The sequence below is a fragment of the Aethalodelphis obliquidens genome, unplaced genomic scaffold, assembly GCF_003676395.1.
Source record: "Aethalodelphis obliquidens isolate GAN/ISIS:26980383/991018 unplaced genomic scaffold, ASM367639v1 scaffold13, whole genome shotgun sequence".
NCBI classification, from domain to species: Eukaryota; Metazoa; Chordata; class Mammalia; order Artiodactyla; family Delphinidae; genus Aethalodelphis; species Aethalodelphis obliquidens.
In genome coordinates, this window is record NW_020837957.1 from 30003247 (window position 1) to 30015144 (window position 11898).

General features: G+C 46.9%; 1 long non-coding RNA gene across 2 annotated transcripts; it reads right to left on the reverse strand.

Annotated features, from left to right (window-relative positions):
* Positions 1 to 9179: 9179 nt before the first annotated feature.
* LOC113624507 (uncharacterized) lies at positions 9180 to 11848 on the reverse strand. Of its 2 annotated transcripts, none has more exons than XR_003434367.1 (3): positions 11416 to 11848; positions 10491 to 10634; positions 9180 to 10086 (listed from the first exon to the last, which is right to left on the reverse strand). It is a non-coding gene; the product is annotated as an uncharacterized LOC113624507 (long non-coding RNA). The 2 variants fall into 2 exon arrangements; XR_003434366.1 differs by having other exon boundaries at positions 9180 to 10066; positions 11416 to 11819.
* Positions 11849 to 11898: the final 50 nt, after the last annotated feature.

The window sequence follows — 11898 nt, forward strand, 5'->3', positions numbered from 1 at the left end:
CCCGCATGTCACACGGCCGTCATGTCAGCTCATTTAACTAAAAAACACCTGCTCAGGCTCAACTCCAGCCCTAGACAAATATTTAATCAGAAGTACGTTCTGGATCATGTGGAGAGGAGCTGTTTACAGGAAGGGATAACTCTGGTAGACACAGCAGCAGGGTTCGAAGGGGAAGGGGTCTCCCCCAAACTGCCTCCTGTGGAGCTTCATGTGGTAGGTGAGAATTGCGGCTCAACGGCATAGGCAAATTTCTTTTCTCTTCATCAGGTCACAAAGAGGGGAATGAGCACCCAGGGTATTTCTCTGAAGTGACCCTGGTTTACCATTTCCATTCTCCTTGACATTTTTCAGGGGTTAAATGCCTCTGGTCAGGGATGTGTTATTATTTCCGCATTACTATCCCTTTAAGAGCTCCCGGCACCTCTGAAAAACAGCCCATGGGCTGCTTCAGCACTAAGTGGATCTGAGCTGTAATAGGGTGACCTCTGACCCTAATCCTAACACACACACCCCGGATTTATGGGCTCCCACTGGTACACAGAAGGAGGGGTGGAGAGACCAGTCAGGGTCACCAGATGGCCAATTGGCCTAGGGAGCTGTCAGATTGGGGCTTGTTACATTAACTGGGACCCAGCTCAAAGCCCAAACCTCATCAGATTCCCCCATTTTGCACAACCCTGCAATAGTAGCCACATCCTCATTGCATAAGTTCAGGTTTAACCACAGACCAACCAATCAACCTGTGCCTTGCTATGCAAGAAGGCAAGGAGAGGACCAACCCACTGAAGAATGCTTTCTTTTAATAAGCAGGGGGCTTCCCTAGTGACGCATTGGTTGAGAGTCTGCCTGCCGATGCAGGGGACACGGGTTCGTGCCCCTGTCCGGGAAGATCCCACATGCCGCGGAGCGGCTGGGCCCATGGGCCATGGCCGCTGAGCCTGCGCGTCCGGAGTCTGTGCTGCGCAACGGGAGAGGCCACAACAGTGAGAGGCCCGCGTACCGCAAAAAAAAAAAAAAAAAAAAAGCAGGGAGGATTTTTTGTCAGGGGGTGGTGTCAGGGGCTCCTGGGATTCCAGATTAGGACCCTGAAAGATTTTGTCAGGTCACTGTTCTAATATGTGATTAAAATGATCAAGTGATTAAAATGCTGTTGTAATGCTATTATAAAATGATATTTTAGTTTGGACACATCTTTAGAAAAACTCAGGCTCCTTCTCCATAAAAGTTGACAAAACAATTTATGGAGGAAACTCACAGGCATCCAGAGAATTGAATCAATACACGTAAACCATGGAAGAAATTCTAAACGCTGAGTTGAGGGAAGGGTAGATGTTAGAAAGAAATCTTTTGTCTTGAAGTTCTAGTAAAAGTAAACACAGTAAATTAAATAGCCTGCAAGTTTCATGAAGCTGAACCATAAAACAATAAACACAAAATTCTGTGGTTTGGGCTACATAAAGATAAGCAATTGGGAATCTGTTTTTTTTAATAACACGCTCTTTCCTGTTATAAAGAGTTTACCAAGGAATTGATGCAAATGTATTTCTGCCCACTATTCTTATATTCCCCTTTCTCACGAAAATTACCTACTTCACAGAATATGAGAATTGAATGAGATACTGTGGGTCACTAAGTTTGATGCACAAGAAAAACTAAATAAAGAGTTAAATTGGAATCTGAATAGGACTTTTCTGCTCCCCTCCTTCCTTCTCCTTTTGTTGGTTCTTATTGAGAACTGTGTGCCCTGGGCAGATGCTGAGGTGGCCCTGCTCTCCAGGGACTTTTTTTATCCATTTACCCAACCTATATTTATTGAGCTCCTACTATGTGCCAGGCTCTCTTCAAGGCTCTGGAGACTCATAAATCTATGGTATCATTTCAATTACTGTTAAATGCTATGAAGAAAGACAAAGGCGGGTAATGAGATAGAGAACAGCAGGTGGGAGTCGGGGACGATTTTATGTGGAAAAATTAGGGAAACATCTCTGGAGAAGGTGGCATTTGAGCAGAGGCCTGAATGAGGTAAGAAGTAAACCCAGGGGAGGATCTGGGCAAAGTATGTGGCAGAGACAGAAGAAACAGCACGTGCAAAGCCCCAGAGGTGGGAAACAACTAGACATGATCTTAGGAAAACAAAGGCCAGGGTGTCTGGAGCTGAGTTTTTCAGCATCCTCCCCACGGCATGTTTCCCACCTAAAATGATAAGGGTATGTAGTATATATTTTATAGAGTGATTACAAAGTTGAATGAGATAGCATGTATAAATCCCCCAGCTTAGTGCCTAGTACATTTTAAATTCTAATAAATGTAAGCTATCATCATTATCACTTGGGCTGCTCAGTGTTCCTGCTTAACCAATGCACAAACCTAGGACTTCACGGGAGAGAACTCGGTGGCCGTGGAGTAGGAACCCTAAGTAGCTGTGGGTAGCTGCTCTGCCCCCTCAGGCCTTAGGTCCCAGTCACTTTTGTGGTCTGGTTACTCATGCGCCATGACGTAATCTCCCCATTTCTTTTTTTTTGTTCTTGGATATGTGAGCCATATAATTCCTTCTTCAGAAGTTGTGAAGATGAGACTCCAGCCAATAACCCGACATGAAAAGAGGCCATTTTTTCATCCTCAGGCTTGGTAATGATTCCCGCCGTGAGCCAGTCATTATGGAAATGACTCAGCCTTTCTCTCCTGTGTTAATAAGGTCTTACCGTCTTTGGTCTTGACTCAAACTGGCGGGGAACGATGTGGGGATCACTGAAGCTGTGCCCATGTGTCACTGTGTCACTGTTTACTTGACTACCCAGATACCATGCAAACAGGGGCCATTCCAGCTCTTTGTTTTCTTTCCAAGTCAGCTACAGTCCTCGCCCAACTCACACAATGGGCGCCCGTTACATCCGTCCTCACCTGCCAGGAAGCTGAGGCCACAGTTCTCTTTTCTCTCTAAGGGCTAATTGGGCAGTGAAAGATGGTTAGTGGGCTGAACTCAAAATAAGGCATCTGAGCTCTCTTTGCATCCCTAACATCAACAATGCCTAGTGTCTTCTTGTGGGGGGCCCACTGTGAGAACTGATCCAGGCCCAGATCTCAAATGAAACCTTCTATTAGGGTTATGAGGCGGCCCTCTGGTCTTTTTTTCAGTTGAAATTATCCTGACAGTTTTGAAGCAAACCAGAGTCCATTCATGTGTTTGACAGATGTTATGCGTTACCGTTCCAGTGCCCGGCAGTGCTAGGCATCAAGGGTGGGGAGACAAAAGGCAGTCTCTAATGCCAGGGACTTCGAGATCTAGTGTAAGGAGACTGATGAGAAAATAAATAGTTGTAGATCACCGTGATTGGTATTGTAACAGATCCCTGGGTGCTACAGAGGCATGTGGTGTGTACCTGACCCACTCTGGTGGTCAAGAAAGAATTCCTAAAGGACAGCATGCTTACATGACTCTGGAAGGGTGCACGGGCACCATATAATCAGAGAAGGGCCAGGAAGGAGGCAGAGGGCTGTTCCTAGAGAGAGAGAAAACAGCCTGAAAAGCACACGTGACAAAGCGAGCTAGCTGTGACCACTAACATCCATTTTCTCCTTCTTTCTGGACCCACAGCTGGATTATACTTCCCAGCCACCCTTGCAGGTAAGTGCGGCCACATGACTGAGTTCTAGCCAGTGGCAGATGTGCGGAGGTGATGGGCGAGCCTGGCCCAGAAGATCCTCTCCTGTGTGCCTTCCCACTTCAGCTAATTGGGAGCAAGGGAGAATCAGGTCACAAAGGGCCTGTGTGATGCTTGAAGGAGCTCCAAAGTGAAAGGGCAGGTAGTAAGCACAGGGAAGCAATCACATTTAGTTTTTAGAATAATGGAGGTGGGAAGGTATTATTGACAGTGATCTAATTAGTGATTAGATATTAGTTGAATTTTACCTGAGCCCTGTGCTTCCGGAAAACAGCAATGCTTAAGAAACCCCCTACCCTTGGGCTTTTCAAAATCCCCCATCTTTTGTGTCCCAGAGGCTAAACCTCAAAGGATCACCACCCTCACATATTTTGAGATAAGACACATCTCCATCCTCCCTCATGCCTCCTGTAAGACTCAGGATGATTCCCTGTTTACCTGCCTGTGTGAAACCCTAGGCCCCTTCCTTTTCTTTGAGACATTCCTCCTTAATGAACGTTCTCCCCACTGCAATAACCTGAATAAAAGCATTTCCTTCATGATCTGGGGAGTTTTGTCTTTCACATTAACACGACAGCACTAGACTAGGAGTCAGAAGCTTCTGAGTGAAACTAGCTTCTATTTGAGAGTAGACCATCACCTGCTTCATTTTTCTTCAACAACTCTTATTATATACTAATTTATTTGTCATCAGTCATCGATGGGAATATAAACTTCTTGAGGAAAGAGCTTGTCTTCTTGACCACTGTATCCTCAAGGGTCTACAACAGATCCTGGCACACAGTAGGTGCTCAAGAATGAGGACAAGTTATGGCATGGCAACCCCCAGCCCTCCTGAGCTGTCTGCCATGCTCCCCCGGCTCCTCTGTCTTTCTCTCTCTCCTTTGTCTTTCTCCCCGCTTCTCTGTGTCTCTCTGTGTCCTCTGATCCCCTCCCTCCTCTTTCTCTTTTGGGGATCTCTTTCCTAATCTCTCCCTTCCTCTTGCTTCCCCTGTCTCTTCCGTGGGCCTTGGGCCTGACAGGTCCCTACCTTCTGCCTGGATATTTAGGGGAGGATGCAGGGTCCAGGGCGAGCGCTCCAGCTGCAGAAGGAGGGCTGAGCCAACCATGTCTGTCGATCTGCTGGATGGCTACAGGTCTAACTTTGGACATGTATTTAGTCAAGGGCTCCTTGAAAGTTCAAGATTCACTTGGAATTGGTCAAGTTGGCATTTTGGAAACAATCAATTAGACACTAAGCCTTGATCCAAGCAGGGTGCCGACAGCTGAGATGGAAAACACCCAGACCAGAACCCTGCCCTCCAGGAGCTCCTGGTCTCATTAGCCAAGGGGGTGAGGTCCATACATGATCTTCAAGGAAATAGTAGGGGAACAGACAGAATGAGGGGTGCAGGCAGTGCCAGCCCTTGAGCTCTGGAAGGGATCAGCCGCTGCTAACTTCGGGGCATGGGATCTGTGTGTGAATGGCGGCAGCCAGACAGGAGATCAGGGCTCCAGCTGCAGAAGGGAAAAGCAGCCCATCTGTGCCTGCGAGGCTCCCAGGGCCACCTGGGCCCGAGCTTAGCTGAGGAGCCTCTTCTCCTGTCAATCCCCTGCCCTGACTCCCTCCCTGCCCCCACCAAGACCCAGTAAAACCCAAATCAAAGCCTGCAGGTCTCCCCAGAGCACAGACGGACGTGGTCAGCTGGACAGTGGGACGTGGCTACATAAAGGATCATAAAGACAGTGTCAGGCACTGCGCTAAGTACCTCAGTGAAGAGACAGTGCCTCAGCAGTCTGGCACAAGCCTTCCTGCTAGTTTCTGAATAAATATCAGCTGAATTGATTTAGATGCTAGGATGGGGCCCCAAAATCTTGATGAATAAAACCTGCAGCCCCTTCCTCTCTGGCTCAGGAAATCGTTCACATTAGCGTGCCAGGCTCTGGGGGCTGAGTGGGAGGCGGGAACCAGCTGGGGCTTGAAGGGAAATAAGGGGGTTCATTTGTGCTCGGTGTGGACACTCCATGCAGATGGTAATCCATCCAGCGTGAAACCTGTTCATTCTGCACGCAACGTGGGATTCCTTTTGTGACTCTTTTATAAACAGGATGGGCCAGAATCTTTCTGGGAAATGCCTGTGGGATTCACGTGGTCTTCTAAGGTGGGTCCTTGTAGTTCTGCTAACTCTGGGGAAGCAGAGAAGGGAGAGACTCTTTTCCTGAGCCCTGGCATTTATAAGAGTGGTTTGGGGGAAGAAAAGAAGGAGAGTGGCTGTAATGAGTAAAGTGAGAAAATGTTTCCCCAAGAGGGTGATTCTTGGCACAAAAAGGGAATTGAGGGCTGAAGGGGTTGGCAGAAAGGGATGCGTGGGTGTCTGCTGGAGCACCTCCCGAGTTCCTTCAGGAAGAAAGCTCCCACTTCATAGCATTTTTTTTTTTTTTTTTTTTTTTTTGGCCGTGCAGCATGTAGGATCCTAGTTCCGCAACCAGGGATGGAACCACACGCCCTGGAAGCACAGAGTCTTAACCACACTGGACCACCAGGGAAGTCTCATCCCATGTCATAGTCTTAATGACTTCCGTCCCCTCTCCCCAACAACCTGGCACAAAATACTCACCTAAGTGGTACTTCGTTCAGATCATCATACCTAACCAAAGTCTAGGTCATTGAGTCATCCCTTCCTTATCAGTGACGGTCTCCCTACTCACAGTTCACTCTTGCTGCTGACTCACAGGTGTCTCTGAAGCTGCGGTCTTTGCACCTTGGGAAGATAATTTTGTAAAACCATGTCTGCTCCCTGGCCTGAGCATTCTGAGTCATAACAGCATCTGGAACCAAAGCTCAAGGCCCAGGTTGATTAGGGCAAAGTCTCCAACTCCTTCTTCCGGATCTCCCTCCCCCATCAATCAGGACATTTAGAAAATGTGTGACAAAAGATTAACCCTACTTCTGTCTCTATAAAGATATAGCATTTTCCAGGTTCCATATTTCAATATTAAGCTATCTTAAGCTATTAAAATTTCAGCAGCAATACAGCAGCACCACGAGTCCAGGAGGCAGGGGAGAGAGAAGGAATAACTATTTCTAATATTTAGGGACTCTCTGAAGTGTGCCAGGCACCATGTGGGCTTTGCACACACTTTAATGCTCACAGGAATGGGGTGTTAAGTAGTGTGATTAGCCTCATCTCACAGATGAAGAAAGTGGGGCCCAGAAAGGCTAAGTGCCACGTGCAAGTTCACACTTTTCCTTCCTCAGCTTCCTCACCTCTCTCAGCTTGCACAGAACTGAAGCAAGTGAGGGCCTTGCTCTGCGTTAGGCTTTGGCTCGAGGGAACGTTGTGACTGGTTTGACCCTCTATCCAGACCACTGACACCCTCTCCATATCAGCAATAAGCCTGTTTCACTTTCTTGTTATTCATGTGTTCACTTCAGTAGCACTTTTAATTTCCTTCAAGAAGTTTTCCTTTGCCTTCACAACTTGACTAAGTGTTTGGTGCAAGAGGCCTAGACTTTGGCCCGTTTTCCTTGGACATTCCTTCCTCACTAAGCTGAATCATTTCTATCTTTTGATTGGAAGTGAGAGGCGACTCTTCCTTTCACTTGAACACTTAGAGGCCATGGTAGGTTATTAATTGGCCTAAACTCGATACTGTTGTGTCTCAAGGAATAAGGGAGGCCCGAGGTGAGGGGGGGAGAGGGATGGAGAGTGGCAGGTCGGTGGAGCAGTGGGAACACACACCACATTTATGGGTTAAGTTCATCGTCTTATACGGGCATTTAAAACATTCACAATTGTAACATCAAAGATCACTGATCACAGGTCACCATAACAAATACAGTAATAAGGAAAAAGTTTGAAATACTGAATTACCAGACTGTAACACAGAGACACGAAGTGAACAAATGCTATTGGAAAAATGGCTCCCAGAAACTTGCTCGGTGCAGGGTTGCTACAAACCTTCAATTTGTAAAAAAAAAACACAAGATCTGTAAAGTGCAAAAAAGCTAAGTACGGTAAAAGGAGGTCTGCCTGTGAAGCTTTTGTGGGAGAGAGAAAGGGAGGGAGAGAGGAGAGGTCAAAGCAGTAAAAACCTTTTCTACAATTACTTGTTTATTAACCCCCCAAATACAGTTATGGTTTCAGAGAAAAACAGGAGCACAGGAAAAGAGAGAGAGAAAAAAATGTGATGTGTATGGAATTAATTAATGGACTAGCTTTAAGAAGCAAGAATTTGAAAGCCTTTGGATTTAGATGCTAGAATTTGTAGCAGATTTCCTTGCCCACCAAGAAGGCTTGTTAATCCAGATTCTTTAGGGATCAAGGGGATTTCTCACATTCCTCTGGGGGCAGTGGAGTGGCTCTAGCCCGCCTCAGCCCCACTTAAGGGCAGAGCCTCCAAAGCCCCCCTGACTGAACTGCGGATAACAAAACCACCTCTGGATCAGCACAGAGACCAGGGTTTGCCTCGTTCAGAGAGCGGGTGGGGATCTGCTCATGAGGCAGTGCGGTTTACGGTTAATGCCTGAAGAAATGCATGAGCGCTGAACTTGGTTTTCACTTTTAAAAAAATCCGCTGACAGTTGTATTTCCTGTTAGAAAGCCTTGTGGAAGGGTGAGTCTAAGGGTTCTGGAGAATGAATGACAAGCATATGAGTAGCTTCGTAGGGACACAGGTGGGGACGTGATGCACGTAGATTGAGCGTTAGAGAGGCAAAGAGCTCTTGGGTGGAAACTCACCTGCCATTCACTGAGCCCCTCCCCTCCCTGGTCCCTCTCAGGTCTCCTCTCTGCTGAAAGCGTTACTAATGCTGGCCCGTGCTGATAATAATGATGAGAGTATATTACCAGCAACTACAGTAATTACTGTAGGGGAGGAAACACGTTGCCTTCTTCCCTTCTGCGTTCTTCGGCTGGTCTAATTATGAACTTGCCATGAGACACATTAATAGGAGAAAAAACAAACAAAAGGTTAATAGCATGTATACCTCCTGTATCCATGGGAGAGACCCAGGAAAACTAACTCCCTGAAATGGTGGAAACCCTCATCTTCAATACCATCTTCAGCTGAAGACAAATGAAGATGTGAAAGGAGGAGGGAGTTATGAGAGGGTATCAGGAAAAGCACAGTGATAAGAGTAAGCTTATTAGGCAGATTGAAGCCCTTTGCCTTCTCCACTGATAAGAGTTTCTAGAGATTGAGTCCTCCCCCTCTTCCTGATACAGCAAGGGAGACACCCTTACAAATATAGATTTCCCTCACACACGTAAGCATCTTTTACAAGGCGTAACTTCTGCTTGGTTTTCAGAGCTACTCCTGTGTCTGTTGTTTTTCAAAAATAACCAGCCTATACTAAAGGGGAAAGGGTGGAGGGAGGGCTAAATTAGGCTGACATATACACACTACTATATATAAAATAGATAACCAACAAGGACCTACTGTATAGCACAGGGAACTCTACTCAATATTTTGTAATAACCTATAAGGGAAAGGAATCTGAAAAAGAATATGAATATATATTATATATGAATCATTTTGCTGTACACCTGAAACTAACACAACATTGTAAATCAACTATACTTCGATATAGAAAAAAAGAAAAAATTAAAAAATAAAAACAACCAGCCTAAAATAATCGTTATACCAAAGAGACCTATTTGGGGGTGGTAAATTCTGCTCCCTTACAGTACCAGTTATTTAATACCTACCAAGTGTTAGGCACTGTGCTGGGAACTTGACCTATAAAACCTATTTCTTAATAACAATCCGATCCTAGAAGTAGTCCAACAAGCTTTACCTATATTATCTCTAATTCTCATAACAAGCAAAATTGGTTTCATTTCCTTCGTTTCACAGATGAGGAAATAAGGAGGTGGCTGTGTGTGCAGGGCCACACAGCCTGCTGCAGACAGGGCCCCGACCTCCTTGAGGGCAAGGGTCCTGATGTAGTCACCTTTTGTACCCCTCCTGACACCGCCCCTCAGCTCACTGTCTGTAGAAGGTTCTCAGCAAATACTAACTCATTCAATGATTTAAATCAATATTTGCCTACACACCCAGGGGCAGTACTGTGGAATGTGCCTTTGGGTGTACATCTTGGTGATGGCAAAACGGGAATTCTGACATGGTCTCTGAAGAGCCCTGGGCCCCAGTGCCCAGCTGCCCGGCGCTGCCAGCAGCTGGCCGCCTCCCTCTGACCTCACTCTTCCACATCTTAGAGGATGCCAGGATTTTGAGCTAGAACTGGCCTCACAGACTGGCCCAACCCTCTTCATTTTATAGGTGTTCCCATCTATAAATTGAGATCAAAATCCGTGCCAAGTTTCATGAATTCACTGCTCGTCCTTTCCCGGAGGAAATCTTCTTACACAATAGGAGATCAAAGTAGATCAACGCATTCTTGGGCACATGTATGAAAGGCCCTGTGGGAGACAACAAAGACCTGTGAAAATTAGCCTCTGTTCTCAAGGGATGTAGAGTTTTGTTGTAGAAAAACACAATAGCCAGTGATATTAAATACTCCCAGAGGCCACGTCCCGTGGGGACTGTGTTCCCCCTGGAGTATATCATCTGTAACATTTAAAGCCATCAGAACCGTTTCCCAGCAAACTTTTAATTCCTAAGCAGAAGGGCCTGGAAAAATTCCCGTCTAGCCTTCCCTCCCCCTCCCCTTTTACTCTGATGCTTCTTTTTCCAAGAATACAAGGGCACACTACCTGTGTGAGTTGGCCAGGCCACTCTGCAACCAGAGGATCTGGGGGCTGGCTGGGTCCCAGCAATGGCACTCCCAGGCCTGCATGTCCTCCGCATTTCTCCACATTTCTCGGGAAGGTTAGGTGAGCTTACCTGGCAGGACTCAGGCCAAAGAAATGAAAAGCCCAGACACAGCGGTTCATCAATTCCTCCAAAGTTTACTAGCCAGGCAACGTATACAGACACTGACATCTTAAGGCAGTAACTGGGAGTCCCTGGAGACCAACGATCTAATACCTGTGGGTGACAAATATGACTTGATGATCTGGTCTTCATTGCAAGTACCAGGGGCTTTTTTCTCTTCTTCTTCTTTTTCCTTCTTTGACTTGTTAGGGAATTTTTCAGTAGGGTTATAGAAAAGCTTATTCCCAAGCTCAGATCTAATCAGGATTTTTCAACATCCTCCCAGTTCCCTGTGTAATAATAAATTATGTGTCATAAATAAATGCTATGACCAAATATTATTACATCGTGGGAGCAGTGTCCAGAGTGAGCCTTGCAGAAGCAGCACTTAAAGGAACCCTGGACATCCTGGTCACAGTTCTGGGGACAGGGCAATATTCAGTTCAGGGCTTGGCCTTCTGCCCTGGAAGGAGGCCAGGCTCCAAGCTTCTTTCTCCTGAAGATGACCCCACAGTCCTCACACGAGGAGCCCTACATCCACTCATGAGCCTGCATGCTGACTGCTCCAGTAATAGAGCAAAATGGGATGTCAGGATGCTTAAACTATTGTTCATTGGTGGCTTTAGATGGACAGAAAGTCCAAGAGCCACTCTCTCGCCCGGGCGTCTTTGGAGAGCCCTTTCCAACCTCCCTGGAGTGAGCTCTGCTGACTTTAGCGTTTACTGAGAAGCTACTAAGTGCTGCGCCTGTACCAGGCACCTTAGGAAAAGGAAGACGGTGTCACAGTTTGTATCCTTGATGGCCTCAAACGACAGGCAACCCTGAAGCTGCTGAGGCGGATGTAATTATTAACCAAAAACAGGATAAGAGCCCACTGCTCGAATAAAGGACTCACCAAGGTCTGCTCTTCTCTTGGATTGGGCTCGATGAGGTCCTAAAGGAGGCACTTTTTCTCTGATGTTCTCTCTTTCTAACACTTCCTACCCACCGTGGATTTAAGTGGCTGATGAGAGAAGGAAGCAAATTCAAAGTGCATGGGATGGCAGGTTACTGTGTAGACAGATGCTCCCATTCCCACGGGGGACCTCTAGGAGATGGTGTAGACCTTGCCTGGCCTTGACCTCCCAGCCTGGGTGAGGAAGCTGGGGGACGAGTTGGCCAATTCCCTCTGTCACCGGTGGAGAGAACCGACCTCCGGCAAGTCTGCCCAGCCTGTAGGCCAGCAAGTTTCCACAGACAGAGAAATCCCTCAGCCAGAGTCCCAGAATGTGTAGGCCTGAGGAAGCGGGAGTGGGAGTGGAGCTGGGCGAGGCCTCACAGCATCTGCCTCATTCCCACAGGCCCGGGCCTGGAGCAGCGCTGCACGCCAAGAGGAGAG